The sequence below is a fragment of the Loxodonta africana genome, chromosome 3 (genome assembly GCF_030014295.1).
Source record: "Loxodonta africana isolate mLoxAfr1 chromosome 3, mLoxAfr1.hap2, whole genome shotgun sequence".
Taxonomy (NCBI): domain Eukaryota; kingdom Metazoa; phylum Chordata; class Mammalia; order Proboscidea; family Elephantidae; genus Loxodonta; species Loxodonta africana.
Genome location: NC_087344.1, coordinates 157,553,718 through 157,566,442, shown reverse-complemented (window position 1 = coordinate 157,566,442; position 12,725 = coordinate 157,553,718).

Sequence of the window (12,725 nt, the reverse complement as noted above, 5' to 3'; positions counted from 1 at the left end):
CCTAGAGGAGCTGAGCTCACACTTGGCTTGAAGGATGCTCGAGAGTCCTCAAGCTGGAAAGACAGGATGGAGAATTACCAGGCAAAGGAAGGAGGGCGTGTGCGAGGTATGAATTTGTGGAGAGAGGGAGGTTGGAAACGACAGAGCTCTGCCTGGGGATGGTGGTTGCACAGCCTTGAGCTCAGCCTTCCTGCCTGTCCAGGACACCCTGCCCAGGGCCCTGGAGCATCCAAGCTGGGGAACCTCCCCCTGTCAGCACAGAAGGCCACGTTGTGGGCACTTGTGAGGCATGAACGCCCCTGTAGCTTCCTGCCCACACACCAGTCACACCTGTTTTCCTCTTGAAGCCGGGGTCTTTGTGGAGAGCACTCAGTAGAAATGGGATGTCAACAGCACCATTAAGCAGGGCTCCAGGGAGAGGCTGCCCCCAAGAGGCCGACACATGGAAAAGAAGGTGGGCTTTCCTTCCCTGTCTTCATGCTGGTAGAGGAGACCCATTTCAGGGACAGCAATGGGTCTGGGGTGGGGGCGGAACAGGAGGGGAGGTTTTAGAAATGGAGACTCCTTCCATAAGCAAGGGCCTGATTGATGCTGGACAAAAATTAGACATTCACATGCTCAGGGATGAGAACCAAGTCAAATTCTGATTCCTGTAAGAGAGCCCACAGGATGCCAAGTAACCAGGCTGCCCTCACTGCTTGTCTTGCCACCAGCTGCAGGGACAGGGAGGGAGTGCCCTCAATCTGAAGTCCTGGGGGATCGTGGCCCGGGGCCTTTGTGCACCTGTAGAATGGGCTGACAGCCTCAGTCGGAAGTGGTGGGTTCAGGTTCCGAGGAACCCGGTGGCCTTAGACAAGCCACTAAACTCTCTGAAACTGTGAAACCACATCTATAAAACCAACATGCTGAAAGTTTCCAGTCGAACAGGGTTGATGTGGGGAGGAAAGGAGGTGAAACGTATGTGGAGCGCCCTGAGTGCAGAGCTGTGCCCCCTGCCCTGCCCCTAGGCGACTGGTCTGTAGGGGAGTGAATGTCACTGCCCCTGTGAGCCCAGCCCATGAAGCCAGGCTGCAAAACAGCTGCAGAGCAGCAGGACGATGGGTGGCGCAGGCTGCCTGTGATCTGCTGGGTTTCCTTCAGGGGAGGGTATGTGTGACTCAAACACTCTAGCACTCCTGTGTGGGGAAGGCTGGGCTTCTCGGTTCCTCTCAGTCTGGGTCTCAGAGGCCCAACCCTAAAGGCCCAGTAACTCTGATCCCTTAGGATGCTGGGCATGTGGGTGGGGCCTGTCAGGGATTCCATCAGACCAGTGAGTATCAAATATGAGCAGCGTCAGAATCACCTGGATGCAGGTCTTGGTAAAACACAGCTTGCTGGGCTCCAAGCCTAGTTTCTGACTCAGTAAGTCTGGGGCGGGTTCCAAGAATCTGGCACAGTGGTTAAGAGTTCAGCTGCTAACCAAAAGGTCTGCAGTTTGAATCCACCAGCCGCTCCTTGGAAACCCTATGGGGCAGTACTACTCTGTCATATAGGGTCACTGTGAGATGGGATCAACTTCATGGCAACCGGGTTTTCACGCTTTTGCATCTCTGAAGCCCAAGTGCCCTATCCTGGGGCTTCATCTTGCTTGGCTCTGTGTTTAGCTCAGGCACTTTACCCAGAGCTTTCCTCCAGCTCCACAAAAGGGGCAGTAAGTGAAGGAACAGGGCAAGGGCGCCTAGGCCAAAGCTCAGGAATGTGTCGGTCCCGGTGGGAAATGCTTGTTTCTTGCAGATACACCTGAAAAATACATATGAAGCTATTACTTAACAAAGGGAAAGGTGGTAATAAAAAAAAAAAAAAAGGAGCTCAATAAATATTTGTTCAGAAAAGCTACTTTCCATGATGCTCACTCGATAAAACCCCTTGTGAAAAAACACCCTCTGTGAGAGCCCTGTGGAAACCTTGGTGGCGTAGTGATTAAGTGCTACGGCTGCTAACCAAAAGGTCAGCAGCTCATTTCCACCAGACACTCCTTGGAAACCCTATGGGGCAGTTCTACTCTGTCCTATAGGGTCGTTATGAGTCAGAATTGACTCAGCGGCAATGGGTTTGGGTTTTTGTGTGTGTGTGTTACAGCCCTGCTAGCTAGGAAAAGTCTTTGTCACACTGACTTCCAGTAAGTTCCATGGTGGATAGTGTCCCAGACTAATAGATGTTAAAAAAAAAAAAAAAAAAATTGATGTTACACACTCAAAAATGGCCTTAAGGAGAATATGCTTGGGAAGCATTGAAGTAAACAAATATAAGCTGGTTCCTGTGCTTGGGAAGACTAAGCCTGAAACCTGAAGCAGGAAGAGGGTCACTTCAGGCCATCCTAGATTCTTAGCCTGATGTCTTCAAGCCTGCTGGTCCCAAGGCTCTGTCTGCTGGATACTGGTCTGGGAACCTCTGCTGGGGTGGAGGTAAAGGGGGTGGGAATGAGGGCAGTTTTTATTTTCTCACTGATCCCCCCTCAGCGCAGAGACTCCAGCATTTGTGCCCAGGAAGGAGAAGGCTTCCTTTCATTCTAGTCTTCCATCAGGAAGGCCATAGAGAGGCACCCCCCTTCCCTAGACTCCTACAGAGGGGCTAGGGGTAACTGCTGAGGACCATGAGTGATTCGATCATCTGGCTTCAGATGTCGCCCCTCACCCTGGGATTGTGTGGGTGGTGACTTTGCAGCCCCAGGCTGCTGGAAGAGAGGTCAAGGTCACCCCATCTGGGAACTCCTGAGCCAGTCCTCTGGCTGTGTGGGAATATGGGCAAATGGTGGGTGAGAGTTTGGAGGGGTGTTCCCAAAGCCCCTAGATCATGCTCTGGGCACAGGTCAGGCTGAGCCCTAATCATCAGGGGAGATGAGACTGGAGCTGGTGGGGTCACTAACTAAAGGACAAGCTGGAAGCTAGGTGTCTCTGGGAAGGCAGTGACACCCCATCCTTCATTTCACAGGGAAACCACTGCTTCAGTATCCTAGCAGCCATTTTGCTTTGCCCCATTTGGGGACCTATGACCCCTACAGACTCATCAAGTAGAGCTGCCTGGAGGGGAGGGCTGGACTCTGCATGGGCCTCATGTGGGACAGGAGCAGCTAAGGAGGGCATCTGTGACCAGCACATTAAGCTTGTGGCTCCTGATCTTACCAGCTCAGGCTCCACTTCTAGAGAGAAGTTTTCTGTGGCGCTCTCAGAACAGGAGATTTTTGGAACAATGGCCACCCCTAGGCCAGGCAGGATGTTATACCAACCCTTTTATGGTCAAAGAAGGGGGCGTGTGAAATCCTTCCTCAAGCCCAGCTTGTCTGACTCAGCAGGAGGAAGAGATCAACACGAAGCCTGAGGGCCTCTTCCCTTGTTGGGGGATGCCCAGGGGACAGTGCCCCATCTCTGCTCCAAGGGAGCTGAAGGGGGCAGACGAGGAGGGGAGGATTTCAGACTTGGATTCATCTTGACTCCTAGGAGGGGCAGGTTCTGTTTGAGGCTGGGGTAGGGGCCATCCTAATTGCTCTGAAGAGAAGCCTGGATAAGGGGAAGAGTGAGAGATCAGAATGGAGAGGAGGGCAAAACTGGAATTCCCCAAATACCTTGATAACAGCTCATGTTGGCCTGGGAACCCAACTGACTCAGTCAATCGTCAGGAAACAGGGAGCTCCTCTAGCCCAGAATGGACTCCTACCCTCAGTGGTCAGCGGGTACATGGCTTCAAGACCTTTATGTCCTTCTAGGCCACATTCCTATGCACACAGTGTGGCTGAAGGTTATGCCTGTCCGTCATAGAAGCCCCCACTCCTTCAGACCATGGGGGGGCTCTGCCCCTCCCTGCTCCATTCTTCTGGTAACTGCCTGGGCCAGGCCCTGTCCTAGCTTATTCTCACATCTGCCTCCTCAGTCTTGACCTTCCACATTACCACACCAATCCTGATTTCATCACCTCTTCTCCATACCCTCCTCCAACCCGAGCTTGCTCCCATCTTTTGAGTTTTGGCAGGCAGCCTTCAAGCTCCAGGAAGTAAATAGGACATTGAGGAAAGGTTGGTGCAGGTTAAGAGTGAAGGAAGTGATTTCCTCCCACATCCACCCCAAGCCTTTGCAGAGGAGACACAGAACCTTGTTAGACAGTCACTGATGGGACGATTCCTCTGCAGCAGTGCTGGTCACTGAGGGCCACATTTGTGTAATAATAACCACATGTCTTGCTACCTTGGTGGGTCACCTCAGAAAGATCTTGCACCATTTCAGGTCTCCTTCAGTTATTGGTGATCCTTATTGCTTCAGCTCATGGCTTCCCTGAGCCACAGCCTCCCTGGCAGACAGCCAGTGGTAAAATGTCTATAAACCCTGGAGCCCACAGGAGGGTTGCTAGGTAAAGAAACTGCTTCTGGAGTCTATATAGTCAGGTCATCCACCTGTTCTTGGCCTATCTTCAAGGTCACTCTGGGGCACAGGTATTGCCCTGGCACAAGAGGAATTCCTGGGACTTCTAGTTCCCTCTGACCTGAGGTTGGTCCTAGTTTCTAGGTTCTCATAAAGCTGTTGAGGTCAAATTGCTGTGCAGAATAGAGGGGATCCACCAATCTGGAAAGGAAGCTGGGGCAACATTTAGCCCCTCCCTCCTTCCATCAATGCCTCCTCACAGAGGAGAGAGGCAACGTCCTACAAGGCATGATTGGCAAGGCATTGGAAAGGTGAAAGAGCTATAGAAAGAGCTTGAGACTTGGGGCTCAGCTTTGCCCCTGGCTAAGGCTGAGTTCTTAAGCACTCCTCACTCAACTTTCCAGAGCTCAGATCTGCCCCTCTGAATCATGGTGTCAAAGACAGAGCCTGTCCTACCTACTTCAGGGTTGCTGTGAGGGTCCAGTCTGGTCTTACCCAGAGGGTGTTTGCTGTGGTCAGCTGGAGAGCCTGGCTTAAAGTGAAGGGGGACCCTCTGGTGACACTGAATTCATCCTTAGAGATGCATTTCTCTGCTATGGGCAGCTTTCAGATGGAAAAACCTGAGAGCTAGCACGTTAGGAGATTAGAAAATTTCTAGCTTAGCCCAAGAACCAGGCTAGGACTGGGGGGTGTGAGGGGGTGTGAAATAGGTTAGGAAAGCACCTAGGCAAACCTCCCCATCTAGGATTGCACCCCTGTTTCCAGATTACTGAGATTTGTCGGGGCTTCAGTTCACTTACCCCTGAAGGGAAGTCCCTAAACCCTGCAAATTCCATTTGCCCAGAATGATTTTAGATGCACCTCATGCATACAATGAGGTCCCTCCAGGCCCAAAGTTTGGGGAGCAGAAGGATGCTGAGCTGTGTGTGAGTTGGGGCCTCCAGTGGGTAGTGTCAGCTGAATGGGGCGGCCCTGGGATGAGTTAGGAGCCAGCTGGCTCTCAGCACTGAAACAGACACCCAGAGATGGGACCTCTTGGAAATGTAAACCTGAGGTCCCAACTGTCTGAGCAAAACCCTTAAAAACTTTCCTCCCTATCGTTCTCAATAGAGCTGTCAAACTCCTCACTTTGTCCCATGAGGACCAAGGCCTCTCTGGGGCCAGACTGTCCACACAACCCGCCCCTGACTCCTTCCCACTCTTTCAGCCCAAGCCACACAGCGTTTTCTCTGTTCTTCTTAGTACCCTGCTTCTTTGCACTACGGAAGCCTTTGTAGATGCTGTTCCCTCTGTCTAGCGTGATCTTCCCACTCCTCTTTGCCGTGTTACCCCTTGCTCTTTCTTCAGATTTCCCTGACCCAGTCAGATCCTCTGTTTACAAGTGCCACGTCCTTGTTCTTTGAAGCATGTATCATCAGTGCAATTTTGCTGTGTGGCACTCTCCGATTAATGTCTGCTTCCCTGACTAGGCTGCACAGCTTCATGAGGACCTGTTTTTGCTCCTCCAGTGTATCCCCAGCGTGTGGCATGAGTGAAGCTCAGTAAACATTTATTGGATGGATGGATGGACGGATGGTTTTTACTCTTGGCATCTTTGCTAGCCCTGGTGCTGAAATGGATGTCCCCTTGCATCCTTCAAGCCAAATGGCTTTAGCTGGACTCCGGGACACTCACCTTGGCCAACTCAGCCCCTTAGCCCTGTGGAGCATGGCTGGAGAAGGGTGATATTCCTGGCGTTTGTGGCCTGGTTTATATCCCCCACCTGCCATCCAGGGCAGCCCTTTCAAAGGCACATAGACTATTTATATAAGTGGGCAGGGGAACTCACTGTGTCTTTTGTTGGGTCTGCTCAAGCCTTGAGTTTGCCATTTACTCACTGTGTGACCTTGGGCAAGTCACTTAATGTTTCGTAGGCTTAGTTCCCTCACCTGTGAAGTAGGAGGAACCCCCACTTGCCCTGATACCCTGAAAGGCTGCTATAAAAATGGAATGTGGTCATGCAGGTATATTGGTGAGGTCCTTTTAAAGCACCAACACACTGTGTAGATGTAAGCTGCTGTGATTGTGGGTATTCACTTGAGGAGAATTACAGTTACGGAGGCTCATTTTGCTCAGGTTGAAAGTAAATTCTCTCTGACTCTCCTTGTTTTGTGCTCACTTCGAGCCCCTAGCTCTCCTTTCTTCTGGTTGACCCTACTTCCATTCTCAGGTTCCTGCTGGGCTTATTGACCTTGGCCAGGGGAAAAAAATCACCTTTGACTTCTAGTCAGAAGAACTCTTTTGGTGGCTGTGGGGACCATGGTCTCAGGGAACATCTAGCTCAATTGGCATGACATATTTTATAAAGAAAATGTTCTACATCTTACTAGTGCCTGGGGTCTTAAAAACTTGTGAGCAGCCATCTAAGATACTCCGCTGGTTTTAAACTGTCTGGAGCGAGGAAGAATGAAGAAAACCAAAGAAACAAGGGAAATGTTAGTCCAAAGGACTAATGGACCAAAACTACAACAGCCTCCACCAAACTGAGTCCACACAACTAGATGTGACCAGCTGCCACCACCGACTGCTCTGACAGGAATCACATTAGAGAGTTCTAGACAGAGCTGGAGAAAAATGTAGAACAAATTTCTAACTCAGACACACACACACAAAAGACCAGACTGCCTGGCCTGACAGAGACTGGAGAAAATCTGAGAGTATGGCCCCTAGACACCCTTGTAGTTCAGTAATGAAGCCACTCCTGAGGTTCATCCTTCAGCCAAAGATTAAACAGGCCCATAAAACAAAATGAGACAAATGGGCACACCAGCCCAGGGACAAGGCAGGAGGGAACAGGAAAGCTGGTAATGGGGAACCCAAGATCAGGAAGGGGAGAGTGTCGACATGTCGTGGGGTTGGTAACCAATGTCACAAAACAATATGTGTATAATTGTTTAAAAAGAAACTAGTTTGCTCTGTAAACCTTCATCTAAAACACACACACACACACACAAATTAGAAGATTCTATAGAAGTATCCTATCAAAAGAGGGGGAGAGGAATGCAGAACAAAACTTAAAATTCTCATGGACTCCAGACTTTCTGGAGCCATGAGGGCTGGATGAACTGCTCAGACTATCACCCTGAGATAATCTTTAAACCTTTAAACCAAAAATATTCCCTGAAGCCTTCTTAAAACTAAAGAATAATTTAGCTTAACTAGTGAAGAATGTGTGCCTTAAGTATTATACTCTTTTAAGAACAATCTAAATGCGATCAAAGTGACAACAGCAACTTGAAAGATTAGATAGGAGCCTTAGGGGCAGTGAGTTTATTTTAACAGGAGAGGAGTAAGTCCAAAAAGGAGGGGGAGAATGGTGGCACAACTGGAAGAATGGAATCAATGTTTCTGAATTGCATATGTAGAAACGGTTGAATTGGTGTATGTTTTGCTGTGTATAGTCTCAAAAAGAACAACAAAATAAAATTTAAAAATAAAAAAAAGAAGAGCCCTTTGGTGCCACCATGGCCCCATTCCTCACAGGGTCTCTGTCCTTCTTTTGTCTCTGAGGTGACACTGACTTTGGGATCAGGAAGACTCTGTCAGAATCTCAGTTCTGCCACACTAGCTGTGGGCAATGACTCAACCTCTCTGTGAACTCTGTTTCCTGGTCTGTAAAATGAGGACCCCAGTGCCCCTTGCAGACTGTTGTGAAGATAAAGCAATGACATATGTGCAGTGCTGGCTTAGTGCTGGAAATGTGACATTTGCTCAAGACGTGGGTTTTCTTCTTCTCTTAAAGTCCCTCTTTCCCCAAAACTCCACCTTCCAGAGTCTCCAAGGTTGCACCACCTAAGCCTCCAGTGACAAGCACAGGTACGGGCATTTAAGGCCTCTGCCGTTTAACCTCACTTAATCTCCTCCGAGTGGGTCAATAGCCTTTTTCTGCTCTTCTTCCTTGCCCTTGAAGGCAAAGGACACAGACAGGATCCAGACTTAGGGCCACCAGTCACATGCCCAGGCTGGAGCCTTCAGGTTCAGGTAGGGAGAGCCTGGCATGCAGCAGGGGTCTTGTTAGAACTGCTTACTTGCAAGACTAGCAAGTAAGCAGGTCTGAAGTGTAGACAGTGCCTGCCTCAACTAACCCCTCCTTACACATCACCCAGGAACATGCGAGCCTCGGAGACATGGTCGTTGTTGCTATGTGCTGTTGAGTCAGTTCCGACTCATAGTGACCCTATAAACAACTGAAAAGGCTGCCTTGTCCTGCACTATTCTTACCGTGGCTGCTATGTTTGAGCCCATTGTTGCAGCCACTGTGTCAATCCCTCTCATCAAGGGTCTTCCATCCTCCAGGTTCCCAGAAGACATGATTATTACAGCCCAAATCCACAACAAACTTTGCTGGTCCCCTTTTCTGGAGCCTGGGCAAAACCCACAGCCATGAACAGCTTCAAATACACTCAGCGTGATTCCGTTTGAGTCAACACTATTTAATTTCACCCATCGTGTACCCAGCACTTCCTCGGTGCCAGGCTCTGAGGGAGGCCCAGGGGACACAGATTAGTAAAACAGAAACGCTGCCCACCACAAGTTTCCAGAGTACTTGAAGTGACAGACACGAATAAGCACTGCCTACCTACCCCAGTGGGCCCAACCCTGCAGGGGTTTGTAAGGTTGTTGCCCACCCTGGGCCGCCCTTCCACCCTGGGCTAATTGGCCCACCGCGGCCTCTCTCCTGCCAGCCTCAGCACCACCCCAACCTGCACAAACACAACGGCCACACTCCTGCCTCCTTGTTTCTGTGGTCTGAAACACTGTTTTGTTGTCAGGTTTATTGAGGTATAATTTGTGGTTGTTAGGTGCCCTCATAGCGTACGACGGAATGAAACGCTGCCAGGTCCTGAACTACCCTTGCAATTGTTGCTATGTTTGAGCACATTTTTGCAGCCACTGTGTCAATCTGTCTGCTAGAGGGTCTCCCTCTTTTTCGCTAACCCTCCATTTTACCAACCACGATGTCTTTCTCTAGGGACTGGTCTCTCACGTGTCCCTCACGTGTCCAAAGTACACCATCCTCCCTTCTAAGGACCATTCTGGCTGTACTTCTTCCAAGACAGATTTATTCCTTCTTCTGGCAGTCCATGGTATATTCAATATTCTTGGCCAACACCGCGATTCAAAGGCATCAATTCTTCCATCTTCCTTATTCATTGTCCAGCTTTTGAATGCATATGAGGCAATTGAAAATGCTATGTCTTGGGTCATGTGTACCTTAGTCCTCAAAGTGGTATCTTTGGTTTTTAACACTTTGAAGAGGTCTTTTGCAGCAGATTTACCCAGTGCAATATGCTGTTTGATTTCATTCTGCTTCAGTGGGTGTACTGTGGAGCCAAGTAAAATGAAATCCCTGACAACTTCGATCTTTTCTCCGTTTATCATGATGTTGTTCACTGGTCCAGTTGTGAGGATTTTTGGTTTCTTTATGTTGAGGTGCAATCCATACTGAAGGCTGTGATCTTTGATCTTCGTTAATAAGTGCTTCAAGTCCTTTTCACTTTCAGCAGGCAAGGTTGTGTCATCTGCATATTGTAGGTTGTTAATGAGTCTTCCTCCAATCCTGATGCCCCATTCTTCTTCATATAGTCCAGCTTCTGGTATTATTTGCTCAGCATACAGATTGAATAGGTACAACCCTGAAACACACCTTTCCTGACTTTAAACCAATCAGTATCCCCTTGTTCTGTGCGAACAATTGCCTCTTGACCTATGTAAAAGTTCCTCATGAGCACAATTAAGTGTTCTGGAATTCCCATTCTTTGCAATTTTATCCATAATTTGTTACGAACCACACAGTCGAATGCCTTTGCATAGTCAATAAAACACAGGTAAACATCCTTCTGGTATTCTCTGCTTTCAGCCAGGATCCATCTGACATCAGCAATGATATCCCTGGTTCCATGTCCTCTTCTGAAACTGGCCTGAATTTCTGGCCGTTCCCTGTCAATATACCTCTGCAGCTGTTTTTGAATGATCTTCAGCAAAATTTTGCTTGTGTGTGATATTAACGATATTGTTCTATAATTTCCACATTGAGTTGGATAACCTTTCTTGGGAATAGGCATAAATATGGATCTCTTCCAGTCAGTTGGCCAGGAAGCTGTCTTCCATATTTCTTGGCATAGATGAGTGAGCACCTCCAGCACTGCATCTGTTTGTTGAAACATCTCAATTGATATTCCATCAATTCCTGGAGCCTTGTTTTTTGCCAATGCCTTCAGAGCAGCTTGGGCTTCTTCCTTCAGTACCATCAGTTCCTGATCATATGCTACCTCTTGAAATGGTTGAATATCGACTAATTCTTTTTGGTATAATGACTCTGTGTATTCCTTTCATCTTCTTTTGATGCTTCCTGCATCGTTTAATATTTTCCCCATAGAATCCTTCACTATTGTAACTCGAGGCTTGAATTTTTTCTTCAGTTCTTTCAGCTTGAGAAACGCTGAGCGTGTTCTTCCCTTTTGGTTTTCCATCTCCAGCTCTTTACGCATGTCATTATAATACTTTGTCTTCTCGAGAGGCCCTTTGAAATCCTCAGCTCCTTTACTTCATCAATTCTTCCTTTTGCTTTAGTTGCTCGACGTTCGAGAGCAAGTTTCAGAGTCTTCTCTGACATCCATCTTGGTCTTTTCTTTCTTTCCTCTCTTTTCAGTGACCTCTTGCTTTCTTCATGGATGATGTCCTTGATGTCATTCCACAACTCTTCTGGTCTTCGGTCATTAGTGTTCAATGCGTCAAATCTATTCTTGAGATGGTCTCTAAATTCAGGTGGAATATACTCAAGGTCATATTTTGGCTCTCGTGGACTTGCTCTGATTTTCTTCAGTTTTAGCTTGAACTTGCATATGAGCAGTTGATGGTCTGTTCCACAGACGGCCCCTGGCCTTGTTCTGACTGATGATATTGAGCTTTTCCATTGTCTCTTTCCACAGATGTAGTCAATTTGATTTCTGTGTGTTTCATCTGGCGATGTCCATGTGTATAGTCACCGTTTATGTTGGTGAAAGAAGGTATTTGCAATGAAGAAGTCCTTGGTCTTGCAAAATTCTGTCATTCGATCTCGAGCATTGTTTCTATCCCCAAGGCCATATTTTCCAACTACTGATCCTTCTTCTTTGTTTCCAACTTTCGCATTCTGATCGCCAGTAATTATCAATGCATCTTGACTGCACGTTTGATCAATTTCAGACTGCAGCAGCTGATAAAATCTTCTATTTCTTCGTCTTTGGCCCTAGTGGTTGGTGCATTAATTTGAATAATAGTCGTATTAACTGTTCTTCCTTGTAGGCGTATGGATATTATTCTGTCACTGACAGCATTGTACTTCAGGATAGATCTAGAAATGTTCTTTTCAACAATAAATGCAACACCACTCCTCTTAAAGTTGTCATTCCCAGCATAGTAGACTAGATGATAGTCTGATTCAAAATGGCCAATACCAGTCCATTTCAGCTCACTAACACCTAGGATATCGATGTTTATGCATTCCATTTCATTTTTGACGATTTCCAATTTTCCTAGGTTCATACTTCGTGCATTCTAGGTTCTGATTATTAATGGATGTTTGCAGCTGTTTCTTCTCATTTTGAGTCATGCCACATCAGCAAATGAAGGTCCCGAAAGCTTTACTCCATCCACGTCATTAAGGTCAACTCTACTTTGAGGAGGCAGCTCTTCCCCAGTCATCTTTTGAGTGCCTTCCATCCTGGGGGGCTCATCTTTCAGCACTATGTCAGACAATGTTCTGCTCTATTCATAAGGTTTTCACTGGCTAATGCTTTTAGAAGTAGACTGCTGGGTCCCTCTTTCTAGTCTGTCTTAGTCTGGAAACTCAGCTGAAACCTGTCCTCCATGGGTGACCCTGCTGGTATCTGAATACTGGTTGTATAGCTTCCAGCATCACAGCAGCACGCAGGCCCCCACAGTATGACAAACTGACAGACATGTGTTTTATGGACCTGTCTAATCTATGGTTGAAGGGTGAGCCTCAGGAATGACCTCAGTACTGAGTTAAAAATGTACCGGGCCATTCTCTCGGGGTTTCTCCAGTCTCTGTTAGATCTGTAAGTCTGGTCTTTTTTTGTGAGTTTGAATTTTGCTCTACATTTTTCTCCAGCTCTGTGCAGAACCCTCTATTGTGATCCTTGTCAGAGCAGTCAGTGGTGGTAGCTGGGCACCATCTAGTTGTGCTGGACTCAGCCTGGTGGAGTCTGAGGTACTTGTGGTCCACTAGTCCTTTGGACGAATATTTCCCGTCTTTGGTTTTCTTGGTTCTCCCTTGCTCCAGACAGGGTG